This window comes from Stenella coeruleoalba (genome assembly GCF_951394435.1).
Source record: "Stenella coeruleoalba genome assembly, chromosome: 14".
NCBI classification, from domain to species: domain Eukaryota; kingdom Metazoa; phylum Chordata; class Mammalia; order Artiodactyla; family Delphinidae; genus Stenella; species Stenella coeruleoalba.
In genome coordinates, this window is record NC_137160.1 from 11,632,373 (window position 1) to 11,655,159 (window position 22,787).

Sequence of the window (22,787 nt, forward strand, 5' to 3'; positions counted from 1 at the left end):
CCTGCTGTGATTTATGTCATAGAGTGTTCTGCCTATGTTTTCCTCTAAGAGTTTGATAGTTTCTGGCCTTACATTTAGGTCTTTATTCCATTTTGAGCCTATTTTTGTGTATGGTGTTAGGGAGTGATCTAATCTGATACTTTTAAATGTACCTGTCCAGTTTTCCCAGCACAACTTATTGAAGAGGCTGTCTTTTATCCATTGTATATTCTTGCCTCCTTTATCAAAGATAAGGTGACCATATGTGTGTGGGTTTATCTCTGGGCTTTCTATCCTGTTCCACTGATCTATCTTTCTGTTTTTGTGCCAGTACCATACTGTCTTGATTACTGTAGCTTTGTAGTATAGTCTGAAGTCAGGGAGCCTGATTCCTCCAGCTCCATTTTTCATTTTCAAGATTGCTTTGGCTATTCGGGGCCTTTTGTGTTTCCATACAAATTGTGAAATTTTTTGTTCTAGTTCTGTGAAAAATGCCAGTGGTAGTTTGATAGGGATTGCATTGAATCTGTAGATTGCTTTGGGTAGTAGAGTCATTTTCACAATGTTGATTCTTCCAATCCAAGAACATGGTATATCTCTCCATATATTTGTATCATCTTTAATTTCTTTCATCAGTGTCTTATAATTTTCTGCATACAGATCTTTTGTCTCCTTAGGTAGGTTTATTCCTAGATATTTTATTCTTTTTGTTGCAGTGGTAAATGGGAGTGTTTTCTTGATTTCACTTTCAGATTTTTCATCATTAGTGTATAGGAATGCCAGAGATTTCTGTGCATTAATTTTGTATCCTGCTACTTTACCAGATTCACTGATTAGCTCTAGGAGTTTTCTGGTAGCATCTTTAGGATTGTCTATGTATAGTATCATGTCATCTGCAAACAGTGACAGCTTTACTTCTTCTTTTCCGATTTGGATTCCTTTTATTTCCTTTTCTTCTCTGAGTGCTGTGGCTAAAACTTCCAAAACTATGTTGAATAAGAGTGGTGAGAGTGGGCAACCTTGTCTTGTTCCTGATCTTAGTGGAAATGCTTTCAGTTTTTCACCATTGAGGATGATGTTGGCTGTGGGTTTGTCATATATGGCCTTTATTATGTTGTGGAAAGTTCCCTCTATGCCTACTTTCTGCACGGTTTTTATCATAAATGGGTGTTGAATTTTGTCGAAAGCTTTCTCTGCATCTATTGAGATGATCATATGGTTTTTCTCCTTCAATTTGTTAATATGGTGTATTACATTGACTGATTTGTGTGTATTGAAGAATCCTTGCATTCCTGGAATAAGCCCCACTTGATAATGATGTATGAACCGTTTAATGTGCTGTTGGATTCTGTTTGCTAGCATTTTGTTGAGGATTTTTGCATCTATGTTCATCAGTGATATTGGTCTGTAGTTTTCTTTCTTTGTGACATCCTTGTCTGGTTTTGGTATCAGGGTGATGGTGGCCTCGTAAAATGAGCTTGGGAGTGCTCCTCCCTCTGCTATATTCTGGAAGAGTTTGAGAAGGATCGGTGTTAGCTCTTCTCTAAATGTTTGATAGAATTCGCCTGTGAAGCCATCTGGGCCTGGGCTTTTGTTTGTTGGAAGATTTTTAATCCCAGTTTCAATTTCAGTGCTTCTGATTGGTCTGTTCATATTTTCTATTGCTTCCTGATTCAGTCTTGGCAGGTTGTACATTTCTAAGAATTTGTCCATTTCTTACAGGTTGTCCATTTTATTGGCATAGAGTTGCTTGTAGTAATCTCTCATGATCTTTTGTATTTCTGCAGTGTCAGTTGTTACTTCTCCTTTCTCATTTCTAATTCTATTGATTTGAGTCTTCTCCCTTTTTTTCTTGATGAGTCTGGCTAATGGTTTATCAATTTGGTTTATCTTCTCAAAGAACCAGCTTTTAGTTTTATTGATCTTTGCGATCGTTTCCTTCATTTCCTTCTCATTTATTTCTGATCTGATTTTTATGATTTCTTTCCTTCTGCTAACTTTGGGGTTTTTTTGTTCTTTCTCTAATTGCTTTAGGTGTAAGGTTAGGTTGTTTATTTGAGATGTTTCCTGATTCTTAAGGTAGCATTGTATTGCTATAAACTTCCCTCTTAGAACTGCTTTTGCTGCATCCCATAGATTTTGGGTCGTCGTGTCTCCATTGTCATTTGTTTCTAGGTATTTATTGATTTCCTCTTTGATTTCTTCAGTGATCACTTCGTTATTAAGTAGTGTATTGTTTAGCCTCCATGTGTTTGTATTTTTTACAGATCTTTTCCTGTAATTGACATCTAGTCTCATGGCGTTGTGGTCAGAAAAGATACTTGATACGATTTCAATTTTCTTAAATTTACCAAGGCTTGATTTGTGACCCAAGATATGATCTATCCTGGAGAATGTTCCATGAGCACTTGAGAAGAATGTGTATTCTGTTGTTTTTGGATGGAATGTCCTATAAATATCAATTAAGTCCATCTTGTTTAATGTATCATTTAGAGCTTGTGTTTTCTTATTTATTTTCATTTTCGATGATCTGTCCATTGGTGAAAGTGGGGTGTTAAAGTCCCCTACTATGAATGTGTTACTGTCGATTTCCCCTTTTATGGCTGTTAGTATTTGCCTTATGTATTGAGGTGCTCCTATGTTGGGTGCATAAATATTTACAATTGTTATATCTTCTTCTTGGATCAATCCCTTGATCGTTATGTAGTGTCCTTCTTTGTCTCTTCTAATAGTCTTTATTTTAAAGTCTATTTTGTCTGATATGAGTACTGCTACTGCAGCTTTCTTTTGGTTTCCATTTGCATGAAATATCTTTTTCCATCCCCTTACTTTCAGTCTGTATGTGTCTCTAGGTCTGAAGTGGGTCTCTTGTAGACAACAAATATATGGGTCTTGTTTTTGTATCCATTCAGCCAATCCGTGTCTTTTGGTGGGAGCATTTAGTCCATTTACATTTAAGGTAATTATCGATATGTATGTTCCTATTCACATTTTCTTAATTGTTTTGGGTTCGTTACTGTAGGTCTTTTCCTTCTCTTGTGTTACTTGCCTAGAGAAGTTCCTTTAGCATTTGTTGTAAAGCTGGTTTGGTGGTGCTGAACTCTCTCAGCTTTTGCTTGTCTGTAAAGGTTTTAATTTCTCCACCAAATATGAATGAGATCCTTGCTGGGTAGAGTAATCTTGGTTGCAGGTTTTTCTCCTTCATCACTTTAAATATGTCCTGCCACTCCCTTCTGGCTTGCAGAGTTTCTACTGAAAGATCAGCTGTTAATCTTATGGGGATTCCCTTGTGTGTTATTTGTTGTTTTTCCCTTGCTGCTTTTAATATGTTTTCTTTGTATTTAATTTTTGACAGTTTGATTAATATGTGTCTTAGCATATCTCTCCTTGGATTTATCCTGTATGGGACTCTCTGTGCTTCCTGGACTTGATTAACTATTTCTTTTCCCATATTAGGGAAGTTTTCAACTATAATCTCTTCAAATATTTTCTCAGTCCCTTTCTTTTTCTCTTCTTCTTCTGGAACCCCTATAATTCGAATGTTGGTGCGTTTAATGTTGTCCCAGAGGTCTCTGAGTGTGTCCTCAGTTCTTTTCAATCTTTTTTCTTTATTCTGCTCTGCAGTAGTTATTTCCACGATATTATCTTCCAGGTCACTTATCCGTTCTTCTGCCTCAGTTATTCTGCTATTGATCCCATCTAGAGTATTTTTAATGTCATTTATTGTGTTGTTCATCATTGTTTGTTTCATCTTTAATTCTTCTAGGTCCTTGTTAAATGTTTCCTGCATTTTGTCTATTCTATTTCCAAGATTCTGGATCATCTTTACTATCATTATTCTGAATTCTTTTTCAGGTAGACTGCCTATTTCCTCTTCATTTGTTAGGTCTGGTGGGTTTTTATCTTGCTCCTTCATCTGCTGTGTGTTTTTCTGTCTTCTCATTTTGCTTATCTTACTGTGTTTGGGGTCTCCTTTTTGCAGGCTGCAGGTTCGTAGTTCCTGTTGTTGTTGTTGTTGTTGTTGTGTTTTCTGCGATACGTGGGCCCCTCACTGCTGTGCCCCTCCCGTTGTGGAGCACAGGCTCCGGATGCGCAGGCCCAGCGGCCATGGCCCACGGGCCCAGCCGCTCTGCAGCATGTGGGATCTTCCCGGACTGGGGCACGAAACCATGTCCCCTGCATCGGCAGGAGGACTCTCAACCACTGTGCCACCAGGGAAGCCCTCCCGTTGTTTTTGGTGTCTGTCCCCAGTGGCTAAGGTTGGTTCAGTGGGTTGTGTAGGCTTCCTGGTGGAGGGGACTAGTGCCTAGTCCACCACTAGTTCTGGTGGATGAGGCTGGATCTTGTCTTTCTGGTGGGCAGGTCCACGTCTGGTGGTGTGTTTTGGGGTGTCTGTGGACTTTTTATGATTTTAGGCAGCCTTTCTGCTAATGGGTGTGGTTGTGTTCCTGTCTTGCTAGTTGTTTGGCATAGGATGTCCAGCACTGTAGCTTGCTGGTCGTTGAGTGAAGCTGGGTGCTGGTGTTGAGATGGAGATCTCTGGGAGATTTTCGCTGTTTGATATTACGTGGAGCTGGGAGGTCTCTTGTGGACCAGTGTCCTGAAGTTGGCTCTCCCACCTCAGAGGCACAGCACTCACTCCTGGCTGCAGCATCAAGAGCTTTTCATCCACTTGGGTTGGAATAAAAGGGGGATAAAGTAGAAAGAATTAGTAGAAGTAGAAAGAAAGAAAGTAAGAAATAAAGATAGAAAGAAAGAAAGAAAGAAGGGAGGGAGGGTGGGAGGAAGGAAGGAAGGAGGGACGGAAAAACAGAAAGACGATAAAGTGAAATAAAAAAAGATAAAATATAATAAAGTTATTAAAATAAAAAATAATTTTTAAGAGATTAAAAAAAACAAAAACGGACGGATAGAACCCTAGGACAAATGGTGGAAGCAAAGCTATACAGACAAAATTTCACACAGACGCATACACATACACACTCAGAAAAAGAGGAAATGGGGAAAAAATTCATAAATCTTCCTCTCAGAGAACACCTCCTTAATTTGGGATGATTCGCTGTGTATTCAGGTGTTCCACAGGTGTAGGTACATCACGTTGATTGTGGAGCTTTAATCCGCTGCTTCTGAGGCTGCTGAGAGAGATTTCCCTTTGTCTTCTTTGTTTGCACAGCTCCCGGGGCTCAGCTTTGGATTTGGCCCCGCCTCTGCGTGTAGGTCGCTGGAGGGCGTCTGTTCTTCGCTCAGACAGGACGGGGTTAAAGGAGCCGCTGATTCGGGGGCTGTGGCTCACTCAGGCCGGGGGGGGGGAGGGAGGGGCACGGAGTGCGGGGCGGGCCTGCGGCGGCAGAGGCCGTTGTGACGTAGCGCCGGCGTGACGTTGCACTAGCGTGAGGCACGCCGTGCGTTCTTCCGGGGGAGTCGTCCCTGGATCCCTGGAGCCTGGCAGTGGCGGGCTGCACAGGCTCCCCGGAAGCGGGATGTGGATAGTGACTTGTGCTCGCACACAGGCGGCTTCGTGGCGGCAGCAGCAGCCTTAGCGTCTCTTACCCGTCTCTGGGGTCCGTGCTTTGACCCGCGGCTCGCGTCCGTCTCTGGAGCTCCTTTAAGCAGCGCTCGTAATCCCCTCTCCTCGCGCACCAGCAAACAAAGAGGGAAGAAAAAGTCTCTTGCCTCTTCGGCAACTCCAGACTTTTTCCCTCCCGGCCAGCCGTGGTGAACTAACCCCTTCAGGCTGTGTTCACGCCGCCAGCCGCAGTCCTCTCCCGGCGCTCCGACCGAAGCCCAAGCCTCAGCTCCCAGCCCCGCCCGCCCCGGTGAGTAAGCAGATAAGCCTCTTGGCCTGGTGAGTGCCGGTCGGCCCCGATCCTCTGTGCGGGAATCTCTCCGCTTTTCCCTCCGCATCCCTGTTGCTGTGCTCTCCTCCGCGGCTCCGAAGCTCTCCCCTTCTGCCACCCGCCGTCTCTGCCCGCGAAGGGGCTCCTAGTGTGTGGAAACGGCTCCCTCCCACTGGTGCAGGTCCCGTCCCTATCCTTTTGTCTCTGTTTATTCTTTTTTCTTTGTCCTACCCAGGTACGTGGGGGCTTTCTTGCCTTTTGGGAGGTCTGAGGTCTTCTGCCAGCGTCCAGTAGGTGTTCTGTAGGAGTTGTTCCAAGTGTAGATGTATTTCTGGTGTATCTGTGGGGAGGAAGGTGATCTCCGCGTCTTACTCTTCCGCCATCTTCCCCAGCAATTCCCAGGAGTGTTGTCTGAATAGCATTATTGACGCTGGGTTTGTACAGAAACAGAAATCAAAAGACTTTTCAAGTTTATTTATTGACAGGTTGCTTCAGTGCGCACACTATATTTCCATAGCAGCATGTGCAATTCCTCAAACTATTAATGGGTACTTTGCATTAATGCAGACAGGAAAACAATCACTGGTGGGGAGGGGGCACAACAAGTAAGAAGAACTCAAGATTTTAGGCAGAGTCGAAGGGTGTTTTCCTCCATTGAGATATTTTCAACTTGAATATAAAGGTGGATCCAAAATCTCTTTAGCTCCTAAGAGAATAAATTTAATTTAGTAGGTGATGAGAAAAAATTATTTTGAACAATTTGGAGAATCAAATACTTGGAACTATTTAATTGAAGAGACATTTTATTTAAAGTATTAATCAGTTATAATAAATTATTAAACTACATGGTGTTCAACTAGATCACTTTTTTAAGCAGAATTATATGATGAACTAAAAAGGTTTTGATTACATATTTGTAATGGCTCATAGAAAGCTTTGTTAAGCTGTGCTAATTCATGATTATTTTATTTTGCCTCTCATCTCTTCTGAAACATGCAGTGTATAGAAGCTTTCAAAGACTGAGGCAAACTTCTGAAATTTCAAGTCGACAGTGCTATATTATTATTTTGGGAGGCTCAAATTTGAGGCACATTTCAGCTGAATCTATTTACATCATTCTACTCTTATTTCATGAATTCTCTTTTGTAATTAAGTATTTAAACTTGCATTATTATGTTGTCATCAAGGTGACCAAAATACATCAAACATACCCCTATCTTTACCAGAGAAGATTCAAACCCCTATGAATAATGTTATGGTTTCTGGCATGATCATAGCTACAAGAAGAAGAAAAGGGTATAAGCATACACATTAGAGCAGAAGTATGTGAGGCAGTCATTGAAATTAGGACCTATTAACCAGGCTTTTCCAGACAACCCAGTCCCCTGGAGAGATAGAGTAAACACATTATTAGTCAATATGTGCAATTCTTACATGCTGAAATTAAGGCACATCTGGCCCTATGTAAAGTCCACTCTCATATTTTTAGAAGCCTTAAAAGGGATGTCTCCCATTTTCCTACCTTTACTGGGATTCCCCTATCTGTTCCTGCCCACCCCCCCCCCCACCCCCAGTGAGGCCACCCCTGGTGCTTCTGTTCTCAAAGCCTCCGCAGGGATCAGCAAGGGGGTTTTTCACACAGATTCCTCAAAGCCTTTTTCTGATACAGTGACTCCAAGATTATGCTCACTCACAAGGGTCATCCAGCGCTTCCCAGCAAGGTGACTGGTGCACGTGTTCACCATGGAGCTGAGAGTCTTTCTCTAACATATGTCTCCACAGTGGCTGAGGTGTGATGGGGAATTGTGGCAAGTTGCGTACTGGCTTTTAAACGCCCCCCCCCCCCCCCCACCGCCCCAGGAACCAACAGACATTGCTTCCACTCGCATATCACTGGCAAAGCAAGTCACAAACATGCGATCCTATTATGTCATTAGAAAGAGAAGAGTGGGCTGAGATCTCTGTAATCACTCTAATTACAGGAATTTCAAGGACCTCTTTTCTTAGGAAGAATTGTTCACAGAAGAGTCCCAGATCTTTCATACTAATAGATTTCTGGTCTGTTCGCAACATCTGTCATCCAGACATTTTCAGATGTGGCGGAATCCTTGGTCAAGCACTACTGGGAATCAAACGTAGATGTGCTATGCTATGGCTTTTTGTTTATTGTTTCTTTATGTCTTTGTTTTTCTCTCCAGAAAACATCATTTCTCTGCCTGTCCTAGTACAGAGACTCTTCCTATCACTGAAGTCTCTAAAAATTTTTTTTGACCAGATACTTAAATTTTTTCTGGCTAGTAACCTAGTTCTAGAAAACTAAAAATAATTTTTACCCTTTTCAGAACCACCTAGTCATACACACAAGACCATAACATGGATATTATAGAGTTTAGATATTCATTCACTCATTTGCTCAAATTACTGATTGGTTCTACAATAAACTCTTCAGAGAAATTTTTATGGATGCCGGCTCTTATATGACTGCTGACAAAGTGAACTGCCATGCTGATCAATGAGCAATGCTCTTTCTCTTCCAAAGAACTTGCTGCTTTCTGAACAATTATCCATGATTGAGTCAATGCAAAAAAAGCTTTCCTTCTTACCCTGTGTTATTGAAAGATAGCTCATGGTTAAATACTTTAAAAAACTAGGTGGGAAAGAGTAGAAAATACATTTGAAAGAAGAAAAGGCGACTGGCATTTCCCTGAGGAGATCTGGGCCCAATTTTCTAAACAGGTTGTTATAAACTGCTTTTCTCTTGGCTGTAGGTCCTTATTTTGTTGGATTTCTCCTATATCGCCAACGTTTTCTGTCCTCCTTTTCATCTGTAGGGACTTTTTTCCAGTAGATTTCAGCCGGAAGGGCAGGAGAGCAGCTGTCTCCACTAGAGAAACCTCATATTTGCCAAATGGATGGGCTTCTGCCTGGGTTCATTGGCTGTTTTCCCCAGCACCTCAGGGTACCATGTAGTCTTTGCAATAACCTAAGCCTTGTCCAGATCTGGATCAGACCTAGTCTACCTTTTAAAAGACTTAAAACCATGTTTGTTTCTTTTCACGTTGTGATATTTGGGAACAGTGTGTTTCTGAGTAAGCCAAGGAATAACAGCTTTACTCGGAAGTTAATCAAGATTAGAAATACCAAAAATTATATAAACTTCAGGACACACACACAATCTGGATCTCTCCTTGCTAATGCAAATTCAAATTCAAATTCTTATAATCTCAGTGGAATGTAAAACCTTCATACTGCAACTTGACTTTTTGGTTTTGTTTTTATATTTTATTTGAGAGACTCCTGAAAAGGAAATCAGGATAGTACTCATATAACACAATCAAACAATTGAGAATTAGAAAAACAAAATATTGAGTCAGTTATCTACATCAGGAAGAAGGATTTGCCTTAAGGACTGTATAAACTTAGTATAATAATGGATGTAAAAATCATCTTATATATTCCTTGGCACAAAGAAAACATTTAATAAATGTTTGTTGAATAAATAAATGGGTGGCCAATTTACTAAATTAGTTTTGTCAGTTGTCTATAGTCTCTGTACTATTTCTCAGTTTGTATACCTATGTTCCACCAATCAGTCTACCAAATAATATATAAGCATCTTTGATAGAGATAAAATCCTTACTTTCCCTAAAGGCAGTAACATTTATAGGCATATATTTAAAACTTCAATAATTGTTATAAGTAAATCCATCTCACGCCAGAAAACAGATTTTCACAGAAAAGCAGTGGGTGAGATAATTCCTCAACCTTTCCTGCTGGCATAAGATTCAGTGGAAATTTATTTTTTGGACTAAAGCTTCTGTAATATTGATACTTTTGAAAAAAAAGCTTTTCATCATGCTTCTAGAACTGATGGCAATCATATTCAGTGAATTAGTTTTTGTTTAAAGTTTGTCATCTATTGTATAAGCAGAAATCTTAGCTCATTTAAGTTGGAAAAAAGGAAATGCATATTCTATATCTCTAATACTTCTATGAAAATGTACGTACTTATTCTTTTAAATGTCTCAGTAAGATATGGAGACAAGGGACCAGGAAGATATGTACACAAATACAGGTGCTGTTTTAGGGAATTAACATGAAAAATTTGATCAGATAAGAAAAAAATGCCTTTATCCTCAGATGTTACATAATTGCAGACAGGAAAATGTCCAGGCATTGTTTTGAAACACATAGGGAGTTACACTGAAATTGATACTTGGAAGAATCTGAAAACCATGACAATAGTTCTGTAAGGGGATGGTAATTTGGCTGTATAATTAAATTGGAATGTGTTCAGTAAGCAGATGTGTGCAAATAAAGAAACATCTAAGTTGTGGGTTTGCACTTCTTGATCTTTCTTTTGTTTGCTTCCTTATGAGGACACCCCATGGCTTTCTGTTGTTGCTGTGCTGTTGCTGTTTTTCTCCTCACTACATTAGCTTCTGGCACTAATACACTCCTTAGGTTTATTCAGGAGCCTTCCAGGCTGCAGAGTTCCATTTTGTCAACAGATGGCATAAGACATGATTCTCCATGCTCGACTTCAAAACATTTTGCTATCGCTGTCCCAAAGTTGATTTGAAATTGTTTCCATGCTACTGCTGAATGCAAACAAACTTCTTCTAATTTCGAAAGTCATTGAGAAATGTGACATTATTTGCGAATGACATAAAAACCAAAGTTTAAAAAATTTTTTTCCCTGAAACAAAATCTAAAAATCAAAACAGTGACTTAACAACAGAAAACGTTTATATGGATTTCACCTACCTACCACAATATACAATCTACCCCAGCTTCCACTCCTTATACCCCACAATGCAGGGCTCAAATTGCCGTGAAAATATGGATGGCAATCTGTACTCAAACAATTCTTAGCAAATTCTTAGTGACTATTATTTTGCTTGTATAAACTGATACAGTTTCACTATATTGCATTGTAGTGCCACTATAATAGCACATGGAAACTTGAGTCAATACACATTTGGAAATAAACAGAAAACAGAAAACTTTCTAATATAATAACAGAGAAGAGAGAAGGTAGATTCAAAAAAATCTTAGGGCTATAAGTGCTTTATCATTGAGCTTAAGCTGTCATTTATTAATAAGCAAACTGAAAACCAGAGATAAACGCTGGCTTGTCCAAATCGCTCAAGAGTATCACAGTTTCCAGCACTCTTGTGAGTCATAGTTCTGGTAACAGAGATTGATTAAGTCTTTAATTCTAAGACTTGCCCTGCCTCAGTCTTTCTTGGGGAGACTGAGAAAGGCATACACAACAGTACTAGGCCAACCAGAGTGACTTTTTATTAATACCTGGAGATTTGGTACCAAAAGTGATTTTCCGGATAAACTCTTTATTTGCAGAAATCGGTTGGTGACTCTGGACTGACAGGGCTCGTTTTGTATAGAGTAGAAGATTTCCAGGCCTCCTCCTTCGCATATCTAGCATATGGATGGCACTTTGTTGGTGGTATTGTTATGGGGGAATGAAGAGCTTTCCTCTTTCCAGAAGGGACCGCCAAGCAGTGAGAGAGGGAGACAGCGAAAGAGAAAATGATCAAAGAGACATTGCCGTAATGCTGTAGGGAGACTCTATAACCTGATATCCTCCCTCTAAAACGCCTAACTATCCCTGTGTTCATCTCTGAGCCATCTCATGCAGAGTTATAATTAAAGTTGGTATTTATTTTTATTAATACATGTGACTTTTATATCCTTTTGAAAGGTGTTTGATATTATTTTGCAATTGTATTGGCAGAAATTGATTTTATAGGAAGGAATAAATAATATTCAATTTTGGAAATTCTCAACAATGTCAAGAAGAATTTTATTTGTGATACTTAAAGTGATTTTACATTATTTTCTTTCATATGATACACTTCTACACTGTATACACTATTTGCATGACAATGTTGAACGTTTATGAATAACTTAACAAATTCATATTCTCCAACAACCCTAAGGACAGCATTATTAGCTCAGCTTTTTAATGTATAATCACAGAAGGAGGCTTTTGAAACATTAAGTCTATAAAAGAGAAGTGTAAAAATTGGCCAGAAAATCAGACAGTTCTTTTCCTATACAAAGGGCTGGGATACCTTGGACTCTGTCCTTACGGTCTAAGTTCCCACCTTCTTCTTCCTTTTATTCTAGCATTTCTGTTCGATGTCTGTTACATTGACCTTCAAGTCAAATTCATTTTATAAGTAATCAGAATAATGATTGTATATTTATAAAAGAATATACAGTTTTGCAGAAAACGGAAGATTTTAAGATCCTCCAGTGTCAGGAGAGGAGAGATGCATTGCTGAATATGCCAGAGTCAATCTTGCATATAAAACCATTGAAAATAAATAATACAATTTAAAATATAGTTTATTAAAATGAAACTGGTAATTTATAGTGTTTTGAATGAATTGTGAAAAATTAAATCACATAATGAATACCAGGAACGGATGAATGAACATTGAAATTTTTGTCACCAGTAATGGCTAGAATCATCCTACGATATTAGGAATGCACCACTGAAGCCCACATGTGTGACAAATGCTTCTCTTCCAACTGTGGGACAGAAGGGAGTCCAGCAGTTTCTAGATTGTTGTGTAGGAATTGGGGACATTTGTAGTATTGGGGGCATTTATAAAAGAAAAAAGAAAAATTGTAAATGCTTGAAATAGGAGAACTGTTTTGTTAAATAGTGAGAAATAAAGGTTAATATAATAAAGCCCATGTATGAGGATCCTGGGATCCATTGTATTCTGATTATTGTGGTTTTTCTTTTTAGGACACAGGTATGAGTTTTGAGAATTTAGCTACTCCTAACTCCAAAGCATAAAAGTAGTACCAACTCCAAATTTCATGAAGAATCAGCTTGTAGCTCTGAATCTCATGGGAAAATCCGCAAACCAAGATTACTTTTGTGCAAGCATTCTTACACAGAGAGTAAATTAACTTGATAAAATTTATATCAGGGAAAAATTAAGAAAGCAATAAAATAACCTGATTATGGATATTTTGTTATTATTTCTTTTTTTTTTTTCATTTTAACATCTTTATTGGAGTATAATTGCTTTACAATGGTATGTTAGTTTCAGCTTCACAAGAAAATGAATCAGTTATATATATACATATGTTCCCATATCTCTTCCCGCTTGCATCTCCCTCTCTCCCACCCTCCCTATCCCACCCCTCCAGGCGGTCACAAAGCACCGAGCTGATCTCCCTGCGCTATGCGGCTGCTTCCCACTAGCTATGTACCTTACGTTTGGTAGTGTATATATGTCCATGCCTCTCTCTCGCTTTGTCACCGTTTACCCTTCCCCCTCCCCATAGCCTCAAGTCCATTCTCTAGTAAGTCTGTGTCTTTATTCCTGTTTCACCCCTAGGTTTTTCATGACATTTTTTTCTTAAATTCCATATATATGTGTTAGCATACGGTATTTGTCTCTCTCTTTCTGACTTACTTCACTCTGTATGACAGACTCTAGGTCTATCCACCTCATTACAAATAGCTCAATTTCGTTTCTTTTTATGGCTGAGTAATATTCCATTGTATATATGTGCCACATCTTCTTTATCCATTCATCCGACGATGGACACTTAGGTTGTTGCCATCTCTGGGCTATTGTAAATAGAGCTGCAACGAACATTGTGGTACATGACTCTTTTTGAATTATGGTTTTCTCAGGGTACATGCCCAGTAGTGGGATTGCTGGGTCATATGGTAGTTCTATTTGTAGTTTTTTAAGGAACCTCCATACTGTTCTCCACAGTGGCTGTATCAATTTACATTCCCACCAACAGTGCAAGAGGGTTCCCTTTTCTCCACACCCTCTCCAGCATTTATTGTTTGTAGATTTTTTGATGATGGCCATTCTGACTGGTGTGAGATGATATCTCATTGTAGTTTTGATTTGCGTTTCTCTAATGATTAGTGATGTTGAGCTTTCTGTCATGTGTTATTTGGCACTCTGTATATCTTCTTTGGAGAAATGTCTATTTAGGTCTTCTGCCCATTTTTGGATTGGGTTGTTTTTTTGTTATTGAGCTGCATGAGCTGCTTATAAATTTTGGAGATTAATCCTTTGTCAGTTGCTTCATTTGCAAATATTTTCTCCCATTCTGAGGGTTGTCTTTTGGTCTTCTTTATGGTTTCCTTTACTGCGCAAAAGCTTTTAAGTTTCATTAGGTCCCATTTGTTTACTTTTGTTTTTATTTCCATTTCTCTAGGAGGTGGGTCATGTTATTATTTCTTAAAATTACAGATTTAGAAATTTAAAAATTTACAATAAAATGTGATTAAATGCTCTCACACAGGGCCAATCATTACTTAAATCTACTAGGTCCTTCACTAATATTTTTGAATTAAATTTTTAATGAAGTGCACTGATAAATGACACAAGACTGTGGACACATCAAAGGAAGGACAAATATCTCCTTCCCCAAACTATAAGATTGTAATTGTAAAATATGAAAATTAACAAGTAATTTTACAAGTTGGAGATAGAGTTTAGATACTACATTTTCCCAAAAAGAGGCTGGATTCTTTTATACAGAGAACAATGGGATGGCTCAAAAATCGGTATTTTTATTTAATTTGGATTTTATATTTTTCTCTTTGAGGTTCTCAGTTAGTAAGATTAGTATTTTTCCTGTGGTTCATTTTAGGGTCAAAGCATTGGGATAGAAAGAAAATGATGTTTCTATCATTGGAAAGTGATCGAGCCTTTTTAATGATAATCCCACTAATTTTTCATAAAGATAAGTTATTATAAAGTAAATTAAATGAAATTCTGTATCACTGTAAAATTTTCATGTAAGCTAATTCACAAGTATGAAAAGAAAATTCACATACAGATGGTCCCCGATTACCATGGTTTAACTTAATGATTTTTCAACTTTACAGTGGTGCAAAAGTGATAGACATTCAGTAGAAACTGAACTTCAGATTTTAAATTTTGATCTTTTCTCTGGGCTAGGGATGTATGGCATGATCCTCTCTCATGATGCTGGGCAGCACAGTTCTCTATCAGCCAGATCACAAGGGTACACAACCAATACACTTACTACTGTTCTGTACCAAGACAACCATTCTGTTTTTCACCAACAGTACTCAATTTTGGTATTCAACGAATTACATGAGATATTCTTTGTGTTAGATGATTTTACTCAACTATAGGCTAATGGAAGTGTTCTGATTATATTTAAGGTAAGCTAGGCTAAGCAATGATGTTTGGCGGGTCAGGTGTATTAAATGCATTTTCAACTTAAGATGTTTTCAACTTACAGTGGGTTTATTGGCACATAACACCATTGTAAGACAAGAAAGGGTCTGTATATATTCCAATTATTTATTCAGAAATATTACTGGAAAAAAAATCCAAAGAGAATACTTAGTAATTTAATGAGAATATAAAATACTTCTAATCTACCTAGTTGAAAGCAAAAACTGTCCTAATTTTTAAATTAGTCTTATATTTCTTGGTCTCCATTTAAATGTAAAAACGTGTTGTAGACAATACTTAATTTTGCCTGTCCAACATCAATGTTTTCTTTCTTTTGGTAACAGAACAAATGTATCTTGTAATTTTCTGCTTAAAACCCATTTCAAATGGTCTAAATGGCCTGACCATTTCCACTGTTAGGAGCCAGCCTGACTGGTTAAAAATAGGCTCATTATTCAAGCTCTCCCAATTCGAGAACTATTTGAATAGTTTCTACAAGAATTATAGGGTAAGACTATTGGTAAGACTTTTGATTTCCAGACAACTTCCTTTAAAGGGAGAAATAAGTGACTGGGGCTGATGGATGACGTTGTGCTGTGGGGTTGAAACGACCTCAGTGGAAGCTAAGCGGAGGCTAGTAGTACTAGACATGGAGACAGGAAAAGGCCTGACTATTGAATTAACAACCAGACTTAGTTTTGCTCACATTATACCTTTGATTTGTCAGATAAATTATTCCCCTTTATATTTATTATTGTTGTAATTGTTACTATTATTTGCTTAAGCTAGCTTAAGTTGGAATTCAATTATTTGCAATACTGTTTTGACTAACGCAAAAGTCAAAGGGAGATAGAATTATTAAAACAATCTAAAATGAAAAAAATAATACTGATAAAATGATAAGATAAATATTACTTTTATCACAAAATATGAGAAAATATTCTCACATCCAGAGATACATAGGTTCAGGTGCCTAAATTGAGATCACCTTCCTATAAAATGTATTATTATTATTAGAATCTATAATGATGTACCAGTTGTATAACCTGTTGTGATCTAAATTCAAGCTAACTCAGAGATGATGATCCTTTGGGAACTCAGGTGATTACCAAGTTGTCTTCTTCTATTCAAATTTAAAGCAGCCAGTGATTTTGAGGAAATTGTTAAATAGTATACACCTGTTTGTCTACAAAATGACAGTAATAATATTTGCATCTTAGCATTGTTTTCAGGACTCTATGAGATAATAAATGCAAAGATCTCTTGGCACAATTTCTGACACCATAAACAAAACAAAGCAAACTATTTTTCTTTTTTTCCTGAACTAAGGAATCAGTGTTCTATGAAATAAGCTAGAAAAAATAGAAAGATTTCAGTTCCAGTAGAGAGAGTGGAGAATTCTCAATAAACAAGGCAGGAGTTCAATCGTAAGGACTGGCTTTGCACACTGGGGGTGAGCAAAATGAAGCAGCCCAGGTGGCATCTAGAACAGAGCCCTACAGAACCTCCCTGAGCATGAAGCTGAGGGCAATGAGTTAATTCTGGATCTGACTTGCCTGTGTGTGAGGGTTCATTGGTATATTCATCTGCTGTGCTAAGGAAGATCCAGGCACTCTACTGAATAGAAGTCAGGGATTTTCCTGTAGAGTGACTCCTTAGTTAGATGTAGGGATTGAGAAAGATCAGAAATGCTGATCAGACAGACTTTCTGCCCATCACCCACAAACACACACACACAGAAAGCCTGCTCTATCGCTAAGGAAACGGACCTATTGCTTTGATGTACTGTATGAAGAGAAGACTGTCAATTACCTCTCCTGCCTCTACTCCCAGGAAAGCATTTATCCCCTAGAAACGATGTGGCTCAAGACAAACAACAGTTAATATCTCTGACTGGACTCTAGTTCCTGTGCCTGGAAATGAAGTTGGTTCTCACAGCTTCATCCCCAAAAAAGATCCAAATTACAACCTTCCAACATCCTTGATCAATCACTTGGACTGATTATTTAGGATATCTGACCCTCTAATGTCTTCTTTCTATCAGAAGGAGGCTCCCCTGAGACCAGTTTATCTACCTCCAAAGCTATTATACCAGAAGCTAAAAATTATATTTCATTGGCTTCTTTGCTTTTACCTATTGAAAGAAGTAGTATGCTTTATCATTATTAACTCAACAGATTTATATCGATTACAAATCAAAAATTTCACCCAGATTAGGAATGAATTGTTTTGCTTTGCTCATTGACCATGGCAAAGCGGTCTCTAATTCGCACACTAAAAAGAGTATATCCTAAAAGTAAGCATTCAAAATTATTTGTACTTTCCCCTTTCCAAATGTGATCATAGAATTCACACTTATAAAAAATCCGTAAACACAAGCTGTAACTTTTCTAGCATCCAAGGTTGAGGTCCTCAGCCACGAGATAACATATCAGGACTCTTTTTAACACTTCGCAATATAACCCCCGATGGGCACAAATTCCTCTGGGAACACAAACTAAACAGAGTTGGAATATTCGCAGTAAGCACAAGTTAGAGACTCACCCTGTATTTATCCATTGCACTTTCTGTTTGAATTTTAAAAGTCCTTATGTGGAGGAAGTTCCAATTGTTTTACTAGGAAAGATTTTTAGATATGGCCATCTTAGCTTATTCCAAATATTGTGTAAGGGGAAAGTCAGTGTCATTTTCTCTTTGATAGATGACCTCTATATTTGGGAAGAAATGCCATTAAAATATATAACCCTACTACTAGAATTGATTAAAATGAAAAGAAAAGTAGACATCAAACATAGAAACATTCTGGTGTATTCTTGAAATGGAAATGTCAGGGAGCATTGAAAAGCCATCCCAATTATTGTTGACTCCAGGATGGCCTGCCTTTATTTCGCCATCAGTAGCCAAGGTAAAGTGGCCAGATGGCTCAACTTGATGGCTCAAACCTTGCTCCTTAATGGGCTGGCTCTGGGTCTACTGACTTTTGTCATATTACAGTATATTTGGATGCTGTTTCCCAACAATTCTCTTTCTCAGTGGCTTTGCCTGCTTCCAGGCCCTGCCTCTTCATCTATCCATGATGTACATACACACAAATTCATCAAATCCCCATCAACTCCAGGGCAGCCCAATCTGGCACCTAAAGAGGATGTTCAGATGCTAAACCCTGAAGGTTGAAGTTAGTGCCAGAGCTCTTATTAAGCCAACCAAATTGTTCCAAAATATATCTGCTGGGGGCACAAAAAGCTAGGGTGAGGGATCCACATGATATTTTTATATGATGTTGAATTTTCTGCAATTTTGTTTTGCCTTTCATAATCAATCCTTTTTCATGTGCCTACAATTGTTAACCTTCCGGTTATAGATTTTACCTTGTCACCAACTGGAAAAATTTGTATGGACAAAAAGCAGCAACGGACAGGAGTAAGACAGTATGAAAAAGTAAATGACAAAGCGTTTTCAAAAAGGAAGTGCTTCCTTGAATGTAAAACAAGGGGACTATCCCAGGTTTAATGGAAATTATTCCATTTTGATAATTTTTATTTTGACATTGTATTCTACATTGGGATGTTCATATGTAGCGAAAAATTAATAAGCACTATCTGCTGTGTATTTAAAACTTTGGTTGATGCTGTGAGTGACATAAGGTATTCATGAAATAAACACTCTGTGATAGCTCGTAGTCTAGTTTGGCACAGTTTTAAAATGTGCCAAAACTTGAGAACAAGAAAAAATATTAATACTATCCAATTTTGCATAATACAAACTATGTATTAATGCATTTACTTAGAAGAAAGATACCAGAGTCAACGAGAAAATCCCCCAAAATTTCATGGTGGTACTTGAAAGCACCCTGAAATATTGGTAGAATTTGAAGAGAAGGGAGGGAAGAATTTTTTTTTTTAATGATTTTGGCCTTGTAAGATTCTAATCAGAGAGCCCAACTGCGCCTGACCAGGTTTCTGACCTACAGAACTTTGAGATAACAAATAAATGTTGTTTCCAGCTGTTACATTTGAGGTAATTTGTTACACAGCCATGGAAAACTAATATACAAACAACAGTGTCATTATGAGTATAGCAGACACATGATATATTACCTAGAATTTGTAATCCTTTTTTAAATTAACATACTCATTGTCATTTGAGGAAATACCTTCCTATGAATTTTTTATCTCACATGTGAAGATTAGTAAGATGTTCTTCATTTTCCTAACCAAAGAGTGAACTGTGGCACACTCAAAAAAATCCCATCTGTTACTTTTTTTTCCAGGGCTTTGTAAATGAAGTAGAGTAATAACTTTAGGAACAGAGTCATCTTGGCGTGGGCACGTTTACAGTCTATCACCTTGAGTCTCTGAACTTTATATCATTTAAATATTATTTTTATCTTTTAAACCAGGTTATTTTTTGTGATTATACCAGAAGAACCATAATATCATATTGAGTTTCTCATAGGAAATGAATATTTTGAAATTTAGTCATGGTCATTTAAAACACATAAAGCAAGGTGCCATAGAAGTGATCTAATTCAATCCCTGTAGTTTATGGTTTGGAAATCATTAAAATAAGTAGCGATTAAAAGAAATCTGCAACGTGCAACACAGGAGAAAACCTAAATGAACTTGGATATGGTGATGCTTTTTTATTTTATTTTAGTTTTTTAACATCTTTATTGGAGTATAATTGCTTTACAATGGTGTGTTAGCTTCTGCTGTATAACAAAGTGAATCAGCTATACATATACATATATCCCCATATCTCTTCCCTCTTGCATCTCCCTCCCTCCCACCCTCCAGGCAGTCACAAAACACCGAGCTGATCTCCCTGTGCTATGCAGCAGCTTCCCACTAGCTATCTACCTTACATTTGGTAGTGTATATATGTCCATGCCACTCTCTCACTTTGTCCCAGCTTACCCTTCCCCCTCCCCATGTCCTCAAGTCCATTCTCTAGCAGGTCTGTGTCTTTATTCCCGTCTTGCCCCTAGGTTCTTCATGACCTTTTTTTTTTTTTTTAGATTCCATACATATGTGTTAGCATATGGTATTTGTTTTTCTCTTTCTGACTTACTTCACTCTGTGTGACAGACTCTAGGTCTATCCACCTCATTACAAATAGCTCAATTTCGTTTCTTTTTATGGCTGAGTAATATTCCATCGTATATATGTGCCACATCTTCTTTATCCATTCAGGTGATGCCTTTTTAGATACAATGCCAAAGACATGATTCATGAAGGAAATGATAAGCTGGACTTTATTAAAATTAGAAATTCTGCTCTCCAAATGGTAATATCAAGAGAATTAGAAGATATTTTCTGGTAGAAAATATTTGCAAAAGACACATTTGATAAAGGATTGTTACCCAAAATATACAAAGAACACTTAAAACTCTATAGTAAGAAAATAAACAACCTGAATAAAAAAATGGGCCAAGGACACTTCACCAAAGAAGATACACAGATGGCAAATAAGCATGCTCCACATCATATGTCATCAGGGAAATGCAAATTAAAACAATGAATGATTTCCACACACCTATTAGGAGGGCTAAAACCTGGAAAACTGACACCACCAAATGCTGACAAGAATGGGGAGCAACAGGAACTCTCATTCATTGCTGGTGGGAGGGCAGATGGTACAGCCATTCAGGAAAATAGCTTGGCAGTTTCTTACAAAACTAAACCTACTCTTGTCATATGATCCAGCAATCATGCTCCTTGGTATTTACCCAAAGGAGCTGAAAACTTATGTCCACACAAAAACATGTACATGGGTGTTTACAGCAGTTTAATTCATAACTGCCAAAAGCTGGAAACAACCAGATGTCCTTCAGTAGGTGAATGGAGAAATAAATTGTGGTACATCCAGACCATGGAATATTATTCAGTGTTAAAGAGAAGTGAGCTATCAAGCCATGAAAACATAGGGAAAAAATTTAGGTGCATATTACTTTGTGAAAAAAGTCAATTTGCAAGGTCTACATGCTGTGTGATTTCAACTTTATGAAATTCTGGAAAAGGCAAAACTATGGAGACATTAAAATGATCTGTGGTTGCCAAGGGTGGGGAGAAGAGAAAAACAGGCAAAGCACACTGGATTTTTAAGGTAGTGAGATGCTCTGTGTGATATTATAATGATGGATATATATCCTTACACTTTTGTCAACCTATAGAATGTACACCCCAAAGAGTGAATCCTAAGATAAACTATGAACTTCGGGTAATAATGTGTCAATGTAGGTTCATCCTTCATAAAAAATATGCCATTCTGGTGACTGATGTTGATAATGGTGGAGGCTATGCATGTGTGGGGGTAGAAGATATAGGGAAAATCTTCGTACCTTCTTTTCAATTATGTTGCAAACCTAACACTGTTCTAAAAAATAGTCTTAAAAAGAAAATGCATTTTTGAATGTGAGAAATAAAATGTTCTGCCCATTTTCATATCATGTTAGGTGCCAGTGGCTCAGTGAATATTACGGTACGCTCTCAGACTTTCTAATTGGTTAAAGTTTGTGCCTTCCATGTAATTTCCAGTTACCCAGATAATTCATGGCAAGTGTTTTCATTAAAGATGAAGAAACTGAGACTAAGTAGGTTAGAGATCTGCGAATTCTTAGGCAAATACTATCATGGTTTAAAATGAAATTCTAATCAATCATAAAAAAAAATATTTGAGAAAGTCATTTTCTTCCCTGGATTTTAATTAGTCATAGGAATTGTTTGGTACAGCTGTATTCTTGTCATTTTCAATTAATATTGATAAATTCCCACTCTCTGATGTGAAATGAAGGAGTTCCTGTGTTTCTAACCTTTGATGTGTGTGTGCCAGATGTGAATGTTCCAGAGTCAAAATCCCTTTAATTATTGAGGATTTGCAGAAAGATCCACTAGAAATGTCACTGTGTCTCACAGAACAAGTCCAGAGTTCCTAAGTATTTAGTAAAATTAACTTTAGAAACTTGTGTAGATTTCCTTGTCTAGGGACTCTGCAAACCCAATGCCCACATAATTTATCTTTCTTACAGTTCTTAAAAGAGGAGGTAAGATTACTCATGATTTTGGAAACATTTTTGCTCATGCTTGCTGCTTATACATTCTAAATATCTTCATTTAAACTGTAGCTAATTTAACTTAATTTCTTTGATGACTAAGTTTATTATACCAGTAGACTTCTGCGTACCTGTCTATGAATATCTGTAATTACGATCCTTAACATAAAATGAGAATCTCTTTCTCCCACTCCTCTGAAATCTTTCACGGAACTACAGTGATTCCATTTGTCCAATACTTATCAAGAATAGAGCCAGGAAGAAGATGTAAATTTCTACTGAGTCTAGTTGTTTTTCCTTTTTCAGATCTTTCAGTCTGAGCTGAACATGTAATCTAAGGGATTCTATGCTTAAATGCCATTCTTAAGTGAAAATGAAAAGTTATAAACATTTTAAAAAGGAACATCTGTCCTATGTATATGGGGTAATAAGTCCCCCACTTTTGGGTATAATGAGAACTCTGTGGAATTCATCATCAGAAAATCCTGGATTTGAATTCCAACTTCCTCATTTAACTGTGTGATCTTGAACTAGATTCTTAAACTTTCTGATTCTCAGTTTTCCAGTGCACAGATGTGACTACTAATAATTTATGCTTTTAAAAAAAATAAACATTACTTCTCTGCATTTGCTTTAGAACTTGCAGGTAGGACTTGCCTCTGTCCTAGACTCAACGGAGTCATATGCTCTAGATCC

At 37.7% G+C, this 22,787-nt stretch overlaps 1 long non-coding RNA gene across 2 annotated transcripts in view; it reads left to right on the forward strand.

Moving 5' to 3' along the window:
* The first annotated feature begins 5,413 nt into the window (after positions 1-5,413).
* The window catches only part of LOC307196843, a 97,011-nt gene continuing 79,637 nt past the window's right edge, over positions 5,414-22,787 (forward strand). For both annotated transcript variants that reach the window (XR_013831249.1, XR_013831250.1), the window contains exon 1: positions 5,414-5,795. This is a non-coding gene — a long non-coding RNA (uncharacterized lncRNA). The remainder of the gene's footprint in view (positions 5,796-22,787) is intronic.